This window comes from Heptranchias perlo, chromosome 29 (genome assembly GCF_035084215.1).
Source record: "Heptranchias perlo isolate sHepPer1 chromosome 29, sHepPer1.hap1, whole genome shotgun sequence".
NCBI lineage: Eukaryota > Metazoa > Chordata > Chondrichthyes > Hexanchiformes > Hexanchidae > Heptranchias > Heptranchias perlo.
The window spans coordinates 2,355,957-2,371,315 of NC_090353.1; the positions used below are offsets into that span (position 1 = coordinate 2,355,957).

Consider the following 15,359-nt stretch of genomic DNA (forward strand, 5'->3'; position numbering starts at 1 on the left):
AAATTTTTTTCCACCATTGGCGGCCGTGCCTTCAGCTGCCTAGGCCCTAAACTCTGGAATTCCCTCCCTAAATTTCTCTAACTCTCTCTCCTTTTTTATGACACTCCTTAAAACCTATCTTTTTGACCAAGCTTTTGGTCACCTGTCCTAGTATCTCCTTATGTGGCTTGGTGTCAAATTTTGTTTGATAATCGCTCCTGTGAAGCGCCTTGGGACGTTTTACTACGTTAAAGGTGCTATATAAATGCAAGTTGTTGTTGTTGTTATTCTCTTTTTGTACCTCATTTTACTTTCAGTTCTACCTCACCACCACCACCTCCCTCGACCCCTCCACTGTCTCTCATTTGTCACATTGTTTGTCCGAGATCCAGTACTGGATGAGCAAAAATTTCCTCCAACTAAATATTGGGAAGACTGAAGCCATTGTTTTTGGTCCCCGCTGCAAACTCCAATCCCTGGCCACCAACTCCATCCCTCTCCCTGGCCACTGCCTGAGGCTGAACCAGACCGTTCGCAAACATGGCCTCCTATTTGATCCTGAGATGACCTTCCGACCACATATCCTCTCCAGCATCAAGACCACCTACTTCCACCTCCGTAACATCGCCCGTCTCCGCCCCGCCTCAGCTCATCTGCTGCTGAAACCCTCATCCGTGCCTTTGTTACCTCCAGACTCGACTATTCCAATGCTCTCCAGGCTGGCCTTCCATCTTCCACCCTCCATAAACTTGAGCTCATCCAAAACCCTGCTGCCCGTATCCTAACTCGGACCAAGTCCTGTTCACCCATCACCCCTGTGCTCACTGACCTACATTGGCTCCCGGTCCAGCAATGTCTCAATTTTAAAATTCTCATCCTTGTTTTCAAATCCCTCCATGGCTTCGCCGCTCCCTATCTCTGTAACCTCCTCCAGCCCCACAACCCTCCGACATCTCTGGACTCCTTCAATTCTGGCCTCTTGCGCATCCCCGATTTTCATTGCTCCACCATTGGTGGCCGTGCCTTCAGCTGCATAGACTCTAAGCTCTGGAATTCCCTCCCTAAACCTCTTTGCCTCTCTCCCTCTCTCTCCTCCTTTAAGATGCTTCTTAAAACCCACCTCTTTGACCAAGCTTTTGGTCACCTGTCCTAATATCTCCTTATGTGGCTTGGTGTCAAATTTTGTTTGATAATCACTCCTGTGAAGCGCCTTGGGACGTTTTACTACGTTAAAGACGCTATATAAATGTTGTTGTTTGTATCCTTTTGTTGCTTTTTATAGTTCTCCCAGTCTGTTAATTTCCACTTTTTCTTGCATTTGTATAAGCAAGTGGAGTGAGGCCGCAAAATAACCACACACTGCTGTCGGTGAGTCGAGGGAGATACTGGTCAATATATTGTATAATGGACAGTATAAAGCCTAGGTTATAAAACACTGCACCTGTGACCCTATGAGATCACTATGGAGACCTACCAGCTTCAATCAGAATGAACGGCAAATTATACCTCCTGTTTTTTAATGTGTCACTGACAGACTGAGTGGAGAGGAACTTTCCTGTGTAGAAGAATGTGCAGAAGATAGAAGAATGATATTGGATATAAAATGTACTAATACCGATTAGTAATTGCTCATTGCATTTAATACTTTGAATCCTCTGTATATCCAGGAGCAAATTGTTACTTTTTTCCACTTGGTCTCTCTCAAAACTGAGGTCAGTGGGAATCAAGGGGAAACTCTCCAGTGGCCAGAGTCGTACCTGGCACAAAGGGAGATGGTTGTGGTTGTTAAAGGCCAATCTTCACAGCCCCAGGACATTGCTGCAGGAGTTCCTCAGGCCAGCTATCTTCAGCTGCTTCATCAAAAACCTTCCTCTGTCTTAAGCTCAGGAGTAGGTCTGTTCGTTGACTTTTCCACCGGGTTCAATTCCATTTACAACTCCTTTAATAATGAAGTAGCTCATGTCAACCTACAAGCAGGACCTGGACAACACCCAGACTCAGGCTGACAAGGGACATTCATTCCATGTAAGTGCTGGGTAATGATCAACTCCAACAAGAGAAAGCCCCCCCCTCCCTCCCCAGTGACCTTCATGGTAAACTACATGGTACTTGTGTCAGCCGTGGCTCAGTGGGTAGCACTCTTGACTCTGAGTCAGGAGTTTGTGGGTTCAAACCCCACTCCAGGGACTTGAGCACACAATCCAGGCTGACACTCCCAGTGCGGCACTGAGGGAGTACTGCACTGTTGGAGGTGCTGCCTTTCGGATGAGGCTTTAAACCGAGGCCCCTCAGGTGGATGTAAAAGAGCAGGGGAGTTCTCCCCAGTATCCTGGCCAATATTTATTCCTCAACCAACACCACTAAAACACAGATGATTTAATTATTATCACATTGCTGTTTGTGGGATCTTGCTGTGCACAAATTAGCTGCCGTGTTTCCTACATTACAACAGACTACACTTCATCGGCTGTGAAGCACTTTGGGACATCCTGAGGTTGTGAAAGGTGCTATATAAATGCAACTCCTTCCTTTCTCTTTTACCAGCACTAACTTTCTCACCACTGAACATCAACACTCTCTCTATAAAAGGTCAGACATCAGGTATTCTGTGACAAGTGACTCACCTCCTGACCCCTCAAAGCCTCTCCAACCCCTAGATTGGTGCAGCTGCACCAACTCACAAAGAGCTCAACATCATCCAGAACAGAACAGCTCGCTCGAACTCACTCCCTACCCCTGCACCATCAGCACACTGTGGCTGCAGTCTGTGCTAACTACAGGATGCACAGCAGCAACTCACCAAGATTACATCGACAGCACCTCCCAGTTCTGCAACCTCGATCGAGGAGAACAAGAGCAGCAAGATCAAAGGAACACCATCACCTCGAGGTTTCCCTTCCAGTCAAACATCATCCTGACTTGTCTCTGGGTCAAATCCTGGAACTCCCTGACACCACTGCGGGACCCATCACACCACACGGTTCAAGAAGGCGGCCCACCACCACCTTCTCAGGGCAACGAGAGTTGGGTAATAAATGTGGCCTTGCCATCGATGCCCACATCCTGAGAGTGAATAAATAAAACATCGTCATTGGGCACTAAGGATTTTGTGGCACTGCTTTCTCCCCAAATTAGATTTGTGAGGAGTTGGCAACAACCTAAAAAGCAAAACCACACAGTGAATCTTGTGCTCCAGTTAAGGGAAGTTCCATGTGTACAAATCACTGAAATGTACTAGAGGACAGGTACAAAAAGTAATCAAAAAGGCTAATGGAATATTGGCCTTTATCTCAACGAGGCTGGGTTACAAAGGGGAGGAAGTTATGTTGCAGTTATATGAAGCTCTGGTTAGACCCCATCTGAAGTATTGTGTCCTGTTCTGGGCACCGCACCTCAGGAAGGATATATTGGCCTTGGAGGGGGTGCAGTGCAGATTCACCAGAATAATACCTGGGTCAAAAGGGTTAAATTATGAGGCCAGATTGCATAAACTTGGGTTGTATTCCGTGGAGTTTAGTAGATTGAGAGGTGATCAGCCATGATCTAATTGAATGGTGGAAAAGGCTCGAGGGGCTGAATAGACTTCTCCTGTTCCTAAGTTCCATTTCCTATTGGGAGTAACCAGTTACAGCATCAAACACTCCCAGAGCAGGTACAGCACGGGTTAGATACAGAGTGAAGCTCCCTCTACACTGTCCCATCAAACACTCCCAGGGCAGGTACAGGGTTAGATACAGAGTGAAGCTCCCTCTACACTATCCCATCAAAAACTCCCAGAGCAGGTACAGCACGGGTTAGATACAGAGTGAAGCTCCCTCTACACTGTCCCGTCAAACACTCCCAGGGCAGGTACAGGGTTAGATACAGAGTAAAGCTCCCTCTACACTATCCCATCAAAAACTCCCAGAGCAGGTACAGCACGGGTTAGATACAGAGTGAAGCTCCCTCTACACTGTCCCGTCAAACACTCCCAGGGCAGGTACAGGGTTAGATACAGAGTAAAGCTCCCTCTACACTGTCCCATCAAACACTCCCAGAGCAGGTACAGCACGGGTTAGATACGGAGTAAAGCTCCCTCTACACTGTCCCATCAAACACTCCCAGGGCAGGTACAGGGTTAGATACAGAGTGAAGCTCCCTCTACACTGTCCCATCAAACACTCCCAGAGCAGGTACAGCACGGGTTAGATACAGAGTGAAGCTCCCTCTACACTGTCCCATCAAACACTCCCAGGGCAGGTACAGGGTTAGATACAGAGTGAAGCTCCCTCTACACTATCCCATCAAAAACTCCCAGAGCAGGTACAGCACGGGTTAGATACAGAGTGAAGCTCCCTCTACACTGTCCCGTCAAACACTCCCAGGGCAGGTACAGGGTTAGATACAGAGTAAAGCTCCCTCTACACTATCCCATCAAAAACTCCCAGAGCAGGTACAGCACGGGTTAGATACAGAGTGAAGCTCCCTCTACACTGTCCCGTCAAACACTCCCAGGGCAGGTACAGGGTTAGATACAGAGTAAAGCTCCCTCTACACTGTCCCATCAAACACTCCCAGAGCAGGTACAGCACGGGTTAGATACGGAGTAAAGCTCCCTCTACACTGTCCCATCAAACACTCCCAGGGCAGGTACAGCGTTAGATACAGAGTGAAGCTCCCTCTACACTGTCCCATCAAACACTCCCAGAGCAGGTACAGCACGGGTTAGATACAGAGTGAAGCTCCCTCTACACTGTCCCATCAAACACTCCCAGGGCAGGTACAGGGTTAGATACAGAGTGAAGCTCCCTCTACACTATCCCATCAAAAACTCCCAGAGCAGGTACAGCACGGGTTAGATACAGAGTGAAGCTCCCTCTGCACTGTCCCGTCAAACACTCCCAGGGCAGGTACAGGGTTAGATACAGAGTAAAGCTCCCTCTACACTATCCCATCAAAAACTCCCAGAGCAGGTACAGCACGGGTTAGATACAGAGTGAAGCTCCCTCTACACTGTCCCGTCAAACACTCCCAGGGCAGGTACAGGGTTAGATACAGAGTAAAGCTCCCTCTACACTGTCCCATCAAACACTCCCAGAGCAGGTACAGCACGGGTTAGATACGGAGTAAAGCTCCCTCTACACTGTCCCATCAAACACTCCCAGGGCAGGTACAGCACGAGTTAGATACAGAGTGAAGCTCCCTCACACTGTCCCATCAAACACTCCCAGGGCAGGTACAGCATGGTTTAGATACAGAGTGAAGCTCCCTCACACTGTCCCATCGAGCACTCCCAGGGCAGGTACACGGTTAGATATAGAGTAAAGCTCCCTCTACAGTGTCCCATCAAACACTCCCAGGGCAGGTACAGCACGGGTTAGATATAGAGTGAAGCTCCCTCTACAGTGTCCCATCAAACACTCCCAGGGCAGGTACAGCACAGGTTAGATACAGAGTAAACCTCCCCCTACACCGTCCCATCAAACACTCCCAGGACAGGTACAGCACGAGTTAGATACAGAGTGAAGCTCCCTCACACTGTCCCATCAAACACTCCCAGGGCAGGTACAGCACGGGTTAGATACAGAGTGAAGCTCCCTCTACACTGTCCCATCAAGCACTCCCAGGGCAGGTACAGGGTTAGATGTAGAGTAAAGCTCCCTCTACACTGTCCCATCAAACACTCCCAGGGCAGGTACAGCACGGGTTAGATACAGAGTGAAGCTCCCTCACACTGTCCCATCAAACACTCCCAGGGCAGGTACAGCATGGTTTAGATACAGAGTGAAGCTCCCTCACACTGTCCCATCAAACACTCCCAGGGCAGGTACAGCACGGGTTAGATTCAGAATGAAGCTCCCTCACACTGTCCCATCAAACACTCCCAGGGCAGGTACAGCACGAGTTAGATACAGAGTAAAGCTCCCCCTACACTGTTCCATCAAACACTCCCAGGGCAGGTACAGCACGGGTTAGATACGGAGTAAAGCTCCCTCTACACCGTCCCATCAAACACTCCCAGGGCAGGTACAGCATGGTTTAGATACAGAGTGAAGCTCCCTCACACTGTCCCATCGAGCACTCCCAGGGCAGGTACAGGGTTAGATATAGAGTAAAGCTCCCTCTACAGTGTCCCATCAAACACTCCCAGGGCAGGTACAGCACGGGTTAGATACAGAGTAAAGCTCCCTCTACAGTGTCCCATCAAACACTCCCAGGGCAGGTACAGCATGGGTTAGATACAGAGTGAAGCTCCCTCTACAGTGTCCCATCAAACACTCCCAGGGCAGATACAGCACGGGTTAGATTCAGAGTAAATTTCCCTTTATTCTCACCCAGTCACGAACCACCCTCTACTGAAAGAAAGAATTTGCATTTCTCTAGCAGCTTTCATGACCTCGGGACTTCCCAAAGCTTTACAGCCAATGTTACTGTATAGTTACTGTTGTACTGCAGGACATTGCATCAGAATGACAGTTTTTCCATTTCTCCAGTTGTGGGCAATATTGTATTGTCAAACTGGGTTGACTGGGAATTTTTTTACGCAGCGAGTTATGATGATCTGGAATGCACTGCCTGAAATGGTGGTGACAATGGCTGAAAGGGGAAAGAGCAGGTGAGTGGGGCTAATTTGGATAGCTCTTTCAAAGAGCTGGCACAGGCACAGGCACAGTGGGCTGAATGGCCTCCTTTTGTACTGTATGTCCCAAAGGCAGTGAATTTCTTGAGTGTATTCAGGGCGTTTGTCTGGAACAGTTTGTTCTTGAACCAATGAGAGAACAGACCATTGTAGATTTAATAATGAATAATGAGCTTGAATTAATCAATAATCTAATGGTAAGGGAACACCAAGCTAACAGTGACCAGAATGTGAGTGAATTCGATATTAGGTTTGAGAGGGAGAGGGTGAGTCACAAACCACGGTTTTAAATTTAGGTAAGGCTGACTGTGGAGGGATGAGGCAGGAATTGACCACCATCTCAGGTCGCCCCAAATACTTTACAGCCAATGAAGTACTTTTGAAGTGTAGTCACTGTTGGAATGTAGGAAATGCGGCAGCCAATTTGTGCACAGCAAGATCCCACAAACAGCAATGTGATAATGAGCAGATAATCTGTTTCAGTGATGCTGGTTTAGGGGTAAATATTGGACAGAACAGTAGGGAGAACTTCCCTGCTCTTCTTCGAATAGTGGTCGTGGGATATTTTACATCCACCTGAGAGGGCAGATAGGGCCTCGGTTTAACGTCTCATCCGAAAGACGGCACCTCCGACAGTGCAACACTCCCTCTGTACTGTACCGGAGGGTCAGCCTAGATTTTGTGCTCAAGTTTCTGGAGTGGGACTTGAACCCACGACCTCCTGACTCAGAGAGGAGGGTGATACCCCTGAGCCACAGCCAACACCTGACCATAAGCGGATGGATCTCCAAGCCCTCAATTACATTCCCAATAAGCGTCGTCAAATATCACCTTACCCCACAACAAGAGATTGGTATATTATTATAGGGATAGTTCTTCTTAGAGCAAAGAAAGTTAAGAGGAGATGCAATAGAGGTGTTTAAAGTTATGAGGGGTTTTGATAGAGTAGATGGGGAGAAATGGTTTCCAGTGGCAGGAGGGTCGGTAACCAGAGGACACAGATTTAAGATAATTGGCAAAAGAACCAGAGGGGAGATGAGGAAATTTTTTTAGGCAGCGAGCTGTTTTGATCTGTGGAGTTATTAGGCAATGGGACTAATGGATAGCTCTATCAAAGAGCCAGCACAAGCATGATGGTCCCAACGGCCTCCTTCTGTGCTGTATGATTCTGTAAGAGGTGGAGAAAAGGTTCAGTAAGAATTACACAAGACACATTCATTTTCTGAAATGATATTATGCAAAAACATAATGCTGATTACAAAATACACTGGGACTACACAGTACGTGGAACAAAACTCCTCACTGTAGTCTCAGAAAATCTAACCAACCCTCCGGAAGACTTCAGACGCTCCACGTTTCTGGATCTACGAGTGATTGACCTTTCTGCGATTAGTGTGACTGTCTATACAAGTGATTAGCTTTGTATTGGGGCCAAAAGCCTTGTCTGGACCGTGAACTCTGTGCTTTATTTCCTGTATCACGTTCACTCACCCTGTTCCTACAGGAATGCTGACTGAACTTTTCACATCGTTTTACTACTCGAGAGCCGGGTAAAGTGAGAGAACTTCCCAGGAGATCGGCCATCTGTCTATTACAGAAGCATCAAGCGATACCAGGCCCAGAGGTCACAGTTCAGACCAGTTCAAGAGCTGGCAGAGACTCCAATTTCCTGGAGAATCCGCAGAGATTTTATACATTCATTTAAATCCCCAGGGTCCGTGTCGGGGAATCAGTGACCCCCAGGGTCCATGTCGGGGGAATCAGTGACCCCCAGGGTCCATGTCGGGGGAATCAGTGACCCCCAGGGTCCATGTCGGGGAATCAGTGACCCCGGGGTCCATGTCGGGGGAATCAGTGACCCCCAGGGTCCATGTCGGGGAATCAGTGACCCCCAGGGTCCGTGTCAGGGGAATCAGTGACCCCCGGGGTCCATGTCGGGGGAATCAGTGACCCCCAGGGTCCATGTCGGGGAATCAGTGACCCCCAGGGTCCATGTCGGGGGAATCAGTGACCCCCAGGGTCCGCGTCGGGGGAATCAGTGACCCCCAGGGTCCGTGTCAGGGGAATCAGTGACCCCCAGGGTCCGTGTCAGGGGAATCAGTGACCCCCAGGGTCCATGTCGGGGAATCAGTGACCCCGGAGTCCATGTCGGGGAATCAGTGACCCCCAGGGTCCATGTCGGGGAATCAGTGACCCCCAGGGTCCATGTCGGGGAATCAGTGACCCCGGAGTCCATGTCGGGGAAATCAGTGACCCCCAGGGTCCATGTCGGGGGAATCAGTGACCCCCAGGGTCCATGTCGGGGAATCAGTGACCCCCAGGGTCCATGTCGGGGAATCAGTGACCCCCAGGGTCCATGTCGGGGAAATCAGTGACCCCCAGGGTCCATGTCGGGGGAATCAGTGACCCCGGAGTCCATGTCGGGGAATCAGTGACCCCGGGGTCCATGTCGGGGGAATCAGTGACCCCGGGGTCCACGATGGGGGTCGAGTGACCCCAGGGTCTACATCGGGGGATGAGTGACCCCCCCCCCAGGATCTACGTCAGGGAATCAGTGACCCCAGGGTCTGTGTTGGGGGAGGGGTGACACCCAGGGTCAACGTCAGGGGACGAGCGACCCCCAGGGTCAATGTCGGGGGCCGAGCGACCCTCAGGGTCAACGTCGGGGGACGAGTGACCCCCCAGTCCATATCGGGGGACGAGCGACCCCCAGGGTCAACGTCAGGGGTGGAGTGTCCCCCAGGGTCCACGTCGGGGGACGAGCGACCCCCAGGGTCAACGTCAGGGGTGGAGTGTCCCCCAGGGTCCACCCTTTTGTTTGTTGTATTTAACTGAGAGTGAGGCTGTAAGTCGGATTTTGAAACAAGGTGCTCTGCTTCACTCCTCCCCACGAGAACAGTGCAGATTCCCTAACACACAAACTCTCTGCTGAGCTGGGGAGGTAACAAGTAAATAAAGAGATCTGAAACAGGATAGCAAAGTATTAATCTGACAAAATCATTGCATGCAGAGGGATCTCCAGCGTTCAGTCAATGCTCTGCTCAGGGCGAGGGGGCAGTTCACGTGCTGTATTCTCTGTCTGTGAACATCTCCTTGATCCTCCACGACTCCAGTTCCCCTTGGTGAGCAGGGATTGGAGGGTGGGATTGAGTCAGGTGTAGCAGCCACATGTTCCACAGGTCCAGGTGCGATTGCGTACTGGGCCTTCCTTCCCTCTCGTTCTGTAAATTCATGGTGAACTGTCTCCCCCTGTTCCTGTTCAGTCAGAGGGAGGGGCAGTGCATGTCCTTATATTACTCCTGATGGCTGATGTGTGTTCTCTCCACTAGCCAGCCTCAATCACACACAATCAAACTCCTTCACTGCGAGCGGCCGGGTTCATTTAACTCTTTGCATCTCAGGCAGATGTTTATTTCTAGGGGCACATTTAAAGCTCCAGTCAGTACGGAGTTGCACAGCCGGGTAACTGCTGATGAACAGAAAAAGAGACACTGAAGGACAATGGGAATAGGAAGTGTCACGGAATCCTTTGGTCTTTCCTTGGTTTGGAATTTTGTCCGTTCCCACGTGATGCTGATCTGGAGACGATGTCTGGTAGAAGCAGCGAGTTTGGATCTGTTTTAAGGCAATGGCCCTTTCCACTGTGGATGAGATGCTGGTGTTTCAATAGCACATTGAACGTCAGGGTTAACACTGGTCAGAATACCTGGGTCCAAGCATTGTCTAATCTCTTCCACTCCAGCCAGTGCAAGCTGAGGACTCCATACAGATTCCAGATTCAATCACACAATCTCCGGAGTAATCAGGGAACTCGATACCAACCCCTAGAAACACAAACACACACACCAGGTGAAGCAGCTCAGGAGTCTCCACAGCGAGAATCACTTCTTTCACCTCTTGGTTGACCACAGGAAGGATTTACAGCACAGAAACAGGTCATTCAGCCCAACTGGTCCATGCTCCACACGAGCCTCCTCCCACCCTATCAACATATCCTTCTATTCCATTCTCCCTCATGTGTTTATCCAGCTTCCCCTTAAATGTATCTATTCTATTCCCCTCAACTACTCCTTGTGGGAGCGAGTTCCACATTCTCACCACTCTCTGGGGAAAGAAGTTTCTCCTGAATTCCCTACTGGATTTATTAGTGATTATCTTATATTTATGACCTCTAATTCTGGTCTCCCCCACAAGTGGAAACATCTTCTCTACATCTACCCTATCGAATCCTTTCATAATTTTATCAGGTCACTTCTCAGTCTTCTCTTTTCTAGAGAATAGAACCCCAGTCTGTTCTGTCTTTACTGATGATTGTATCCTCTCGGGTCTGGTATCATCTGTGTAAATCTTTTTTGCACTTTCTCCAGTGCCTCTATGTCATTTTTATGATATGGAGACCAGAACTGTTCACAGTGCTCCGGGTGTGGTCTAACCAAGGTTCTATACAAGTTTAACATAACTTCCTTGCTTTTGAATTGTATCCCTCTAGAAATAAACCGCAGTGCTTGGTTTGCTTTTTTTATGGCCTTATTAACCTGCATCATTACTCTTAGTGATTTGTGTATCTGTTTCCCCCGATCCCTCTGCTCCTCTGCCCCTCTACCCCATTTAGATTCTTATTGTCCAAGCAGTCTGTGGCCTCCTTATTCTTCCTACCAAAATGCATCACCTCTCACTTATCTATATTGAAATTTACTGGCCAATTACACACCCATTCTGCAAGTTTATTAACATCTTCTTGTATTTTATCTCCTCAGGATTAACTATATACCCCAATTTGGTGTCATCCCCAAATTTTGAAATTGTACTTCCGATTCCAGAGTCCAAATCGTTGATGTAAATGGTGAACAGCAGTGGTCCCAGCACCGATCCCTGTGGTACACCACTTCCCACCTTCTACCAGTCATTTGGAAGTGAGTTACATTTTAAATCAAAGTGGGTTCACACAGGTTTAAAATTCTCTTTAAATCACATACTGCAACCACCAAGGGCACATTAGGGTTTACTGGTTCATGACCCTGACACTGAAGGTGTGCATTTAAGCCTGGCGGGCCGGTTTGTGGAATGTCATTCCTCACAGTCTAATTCAAACGGAGATAATAAAAGTCCATTGATTCATCCCAGACTCATTAGCCCCACAATTCCTGGGTTGCGGAAGGTGCAAGTCGGCCATTTCCTCTTCTGGAGCGAGGAATTTCTGCTGGAGAAGGGCCTGGCGCAAGGTTAGTTCAGTCTCAGGGCTCACTGGAGAAGGGCCAGTCTTCACTGTGACAGCCACACACATCATCGAGACGACCCTCGTCTTAAACTCGGTGACTGCCATCTTCCCATCCACCCCTGGGAATCTGTGCCACTGCTTAAAAGGCGCAGTTTGCCAAAACCTGCTCATCGAGGTGGAAGAACTTTATTAAAGGCACAAGGCTCAGTGAGATTGTGGAGATTTCTGGCTGTATTTGTGGACTTCACTGAAAATTTTTCTATTTTTTTCACCTTTATACTCAGGAAGCTTTCCTCTGCATCCTGCAATACTGTACTAGGCTGAACTGAGGTTTCAAGCTGCACAGTGGGCATCCCAATGGGAATCCCACTTTTTATGATCGAGATGTTGGAGGAAGAGGAGCAGTCGGAGGCCATAAGGGAAGCTGGATTAACCAGGCAGCATCTGAGGAGAGCCAGGCCATCCTTACACCACTCATCCAGCAGGATATACAGACCCAGCTGCACTTTGACCTTTCCTAGTAGCTGTGTCGCAAGAATTATAGAAAATTTATGGCACAGAAGGAGGCCATTCGGCCCATCGTGTCCGCGCCGGCTGAGAAACGAGCCACCCGGCCTAATCCCACTTTCCAGCATTTGGTCCGTAGCCCTGCAGGTCACCGCTCTTCAGGTGCACATCCAGGTATTTTTCAAATGAGTTGAGGGTTTCTGCCTCTACCACCCCCTCAGGCAGTGAGTTCCAGACCCCCACCACCCTCTGGGTAAAAACATTTCTCCTCATTTCCGCTCTAATCCTTCTACCAATTATTGTAAATCCATGCCCCCTGGTTATTGACCCCTCCACTAAGGGAAATAGGTCCTCCCTATCCACTCTATCTAGGCCCCTCATAATTTCGTACACCTCGATCAAATCTCCCCTCAGCCTCCTCTGTTCCAAGGAAAACAACCCCAGCCTATCCAATCTGTCATCATAGCTAAAATTCTCCAGTCCTGGCAACATCCTTGTAAATCTCCTCTGCACCCTCTCTGGTGCAATTATATCATTCCTGTAATGTGGTGACCAGAACTGTACACAGTACTCAAGCTGTGGCCTAACCAGTGTTTTATACAGTTCCAGCATAACCTTCCTGCTTTTACATTCTATGCCTCGGCTAATAAAGGAAAGCATTCCATATGCCTTCTTAACCACCTTATCTACCTGTCCTGCTACCTTTAGGGATCTGTGCATCCTCTCAAGGTCCCTCACTTCCTCTACACCTCTCAGTATCCTCCCATTTATTGTGTACTCCTTTGCCTTGTTTGCTCTCCCCAACCTCACACTTCTCCAGATTGAATTCCATTTGCCACTTTTCTGCCCATCTGACCAGTCCAGAGATATCTTCCTGCAGTCTACAGCTTTCCTCCTCACTATCAACCGCACGGCCTATCTTTGTGTCATCCACAAATTTCTTAATCATGCCCCTTACGTTTAAGTCCAAATCGTTAATGTATACCTCAAAAAGCAAAGGACCCAGTACCGAGCCCTGCGGAACCCCACTGGAAACAGCCGTCCAGTCGCAAAAACTGCCCTCAAGAGGCAGTATCTCAGTCCTGAAACTTAGGAGGAGCTGAGTTCGCTGCTGGAACCAGATCTACAGCAAAGCTCGACAGCACCAAGAGCTCTCACTGAGCACAGAAAATGACCACAGCTCTCAATCTTTGTCCCACTGGCTCGTTCCAGGGAGCCACTGGGAATTTATTGCATCAGTCAATTTGCTGTGCAGTCCTCTGTCGGGCAAGTTACCAATGCCTTCTAAGGGCAGTTCAATTTATACCATTTAACAGGATTCCCACAGAGATGGTGGAGAGGGCCATCAAATTTCAGAAATGCTGGATTCTCCAGGGTTGTTGAGCTACTAATTTCCCTCTTGTGGCATTGTGTGTGCACAAGTGTAAACCGTATATTTATATCAATAACAAAGACTTCCATTCCCTAACTGTGCAGCTGATGACAGGCACGTGAATTCCCCACATGCTGGGAGCTGTCACGATGCTTTCATACTTTGTCAGTGCAGCGTCTCCGTTTGATTTCAACAGCAGGGGCTGGGGATAGGATGGCTGCTGGATGACACCGCCCCTCCGGCACCGGCCCACCGCCCCTCCGGCACCGGCCCACCGCCCCTCCGGCACCGGCCCACCGCCCCTCCGGCACCGGCCCACCGCCCCTCCGGCACCGGCCCACCGCCCCTCCGGCACCGGCCCACCGCCCCTCCGGCACTGGCTCAAGTGCCACAATGATGCACACATGGAGTTAAGGGTAAGAACTGAGGTGCCAACCTGGTGAAGCTACAACTCAGGACTACATGCATGCTAAACAGCGGAAGCAACATGCTATAGGCAGAGCTAAGCGATTCCACAACCAACGGATCAGATCAAAGCTCTGCAGTCCTGCCACATCCAGTCGTGAATGGTGGTGGACAATTAAACAACTAACGGGAGGAGGAGGCTCTGTAAACATCCCCATCCTCAAAGATGGCGGAGTCCAGCACGTGACTGCAAAAGACAAGGCTGAAGCGTTTGCAACCACCTTCAGCCAAAAGTGCCGAGTGGATGATCCATCTCGGCCTCCTCCCAATATCCCCACCATCACAGAAGCCAGTCTTCGGCCAATTCGATTCACTCCACGTGATATCAAGAAATGGCTGAGTGCACTGGATACAGCAAAGGCTATGGGCCCCGACAACATCCCAGCTGTAGTGCTGAAAACTTGTGCTCCAGAATTAGCTGCGCCTCTAGCCAAGCTGTTCAAGTACAGCTACAACACTGGCATCTACCTGACAATGTGGAAAATTGCCCAGGTATGTCCTGTCCACAAAAAGCAGGAAAAATCAAATCCGGCCAATTACCGCCCCATCAGCCTACACTCAATCATCAGCAAAGTAATGGAAGGTGTCGTCGACAGTGCTATCAAGCGGCACTTACTCACCAATAACCTGCTCACCGATGCTCAGTTTGGGTTCCGCCAGGACCACTCGGCTCCAGACCTCATTACAGCTTTGGTCCAAATATGGACAAAAGAGCTGAATTCCAGAGGTGAGGTGAGAGTGACTGCCCTTGACATCAAGGCAGCATTTGACCGAGTGTGGCACCAAGGAGCCCTAGTAAAATTGAAGTCAATGGGAATCAAGGGAAAACTCTCCAGTGGCTGGAGTCATACCTAGCACAAAGGAAGATGATTGTTGGAGGCCAATCATCTCAGCCCCAGGACATTGCTGCAGGAGTTCCTCAGGGCAGTGTCCTAGGCACAACCATCTTCAGCTGCTTCATCAATGACCTTCCCTCCATCATAAGGTCAGAAATGGGGATGTTCGCTGATGATTGCAAAGTGTTCAGTTCCATTCGCAACCCCTCAAATAATGAAGCAGTCCGAGCCCACATGCAGCAAGACCTGGACAACATCCAGGCTTGGGCTCATAAGTGGCAAGTAACATTCACGCCAGACAAGTGCCAGGCAATGACCATCTCCAACAAGAGAGAGTCTAACCACCTCCCCTTGACATTCAAA

General features: G+C 49.3%; 1 protein-coding gene across 2 annotated transcripts in view; it reads right to left on the bottom strand.

Moving 5' to 3' along the window:
• Nucleotides 1-7,816: 7,816 nt before the first annotated feature.
• The window catches only part of LOC137299325 (E3 ubiquitin-protein ligase arkadia-A-like), a 102,322-nt gene continuing 94,779 nt past the window's right edge, over nt 7,817-15,359 (bottom strand). For both annotated transcript variants that reach the window (XM_067967974.1, XM_067967972.1), the window contains exon 15: nt 7,817-10,422. The gene's annotated coding sequence lies outside the window, so the exon portion shown is untranslated. The remainder of the gene's footprint in view (nt 10,423-15,359) is intronic.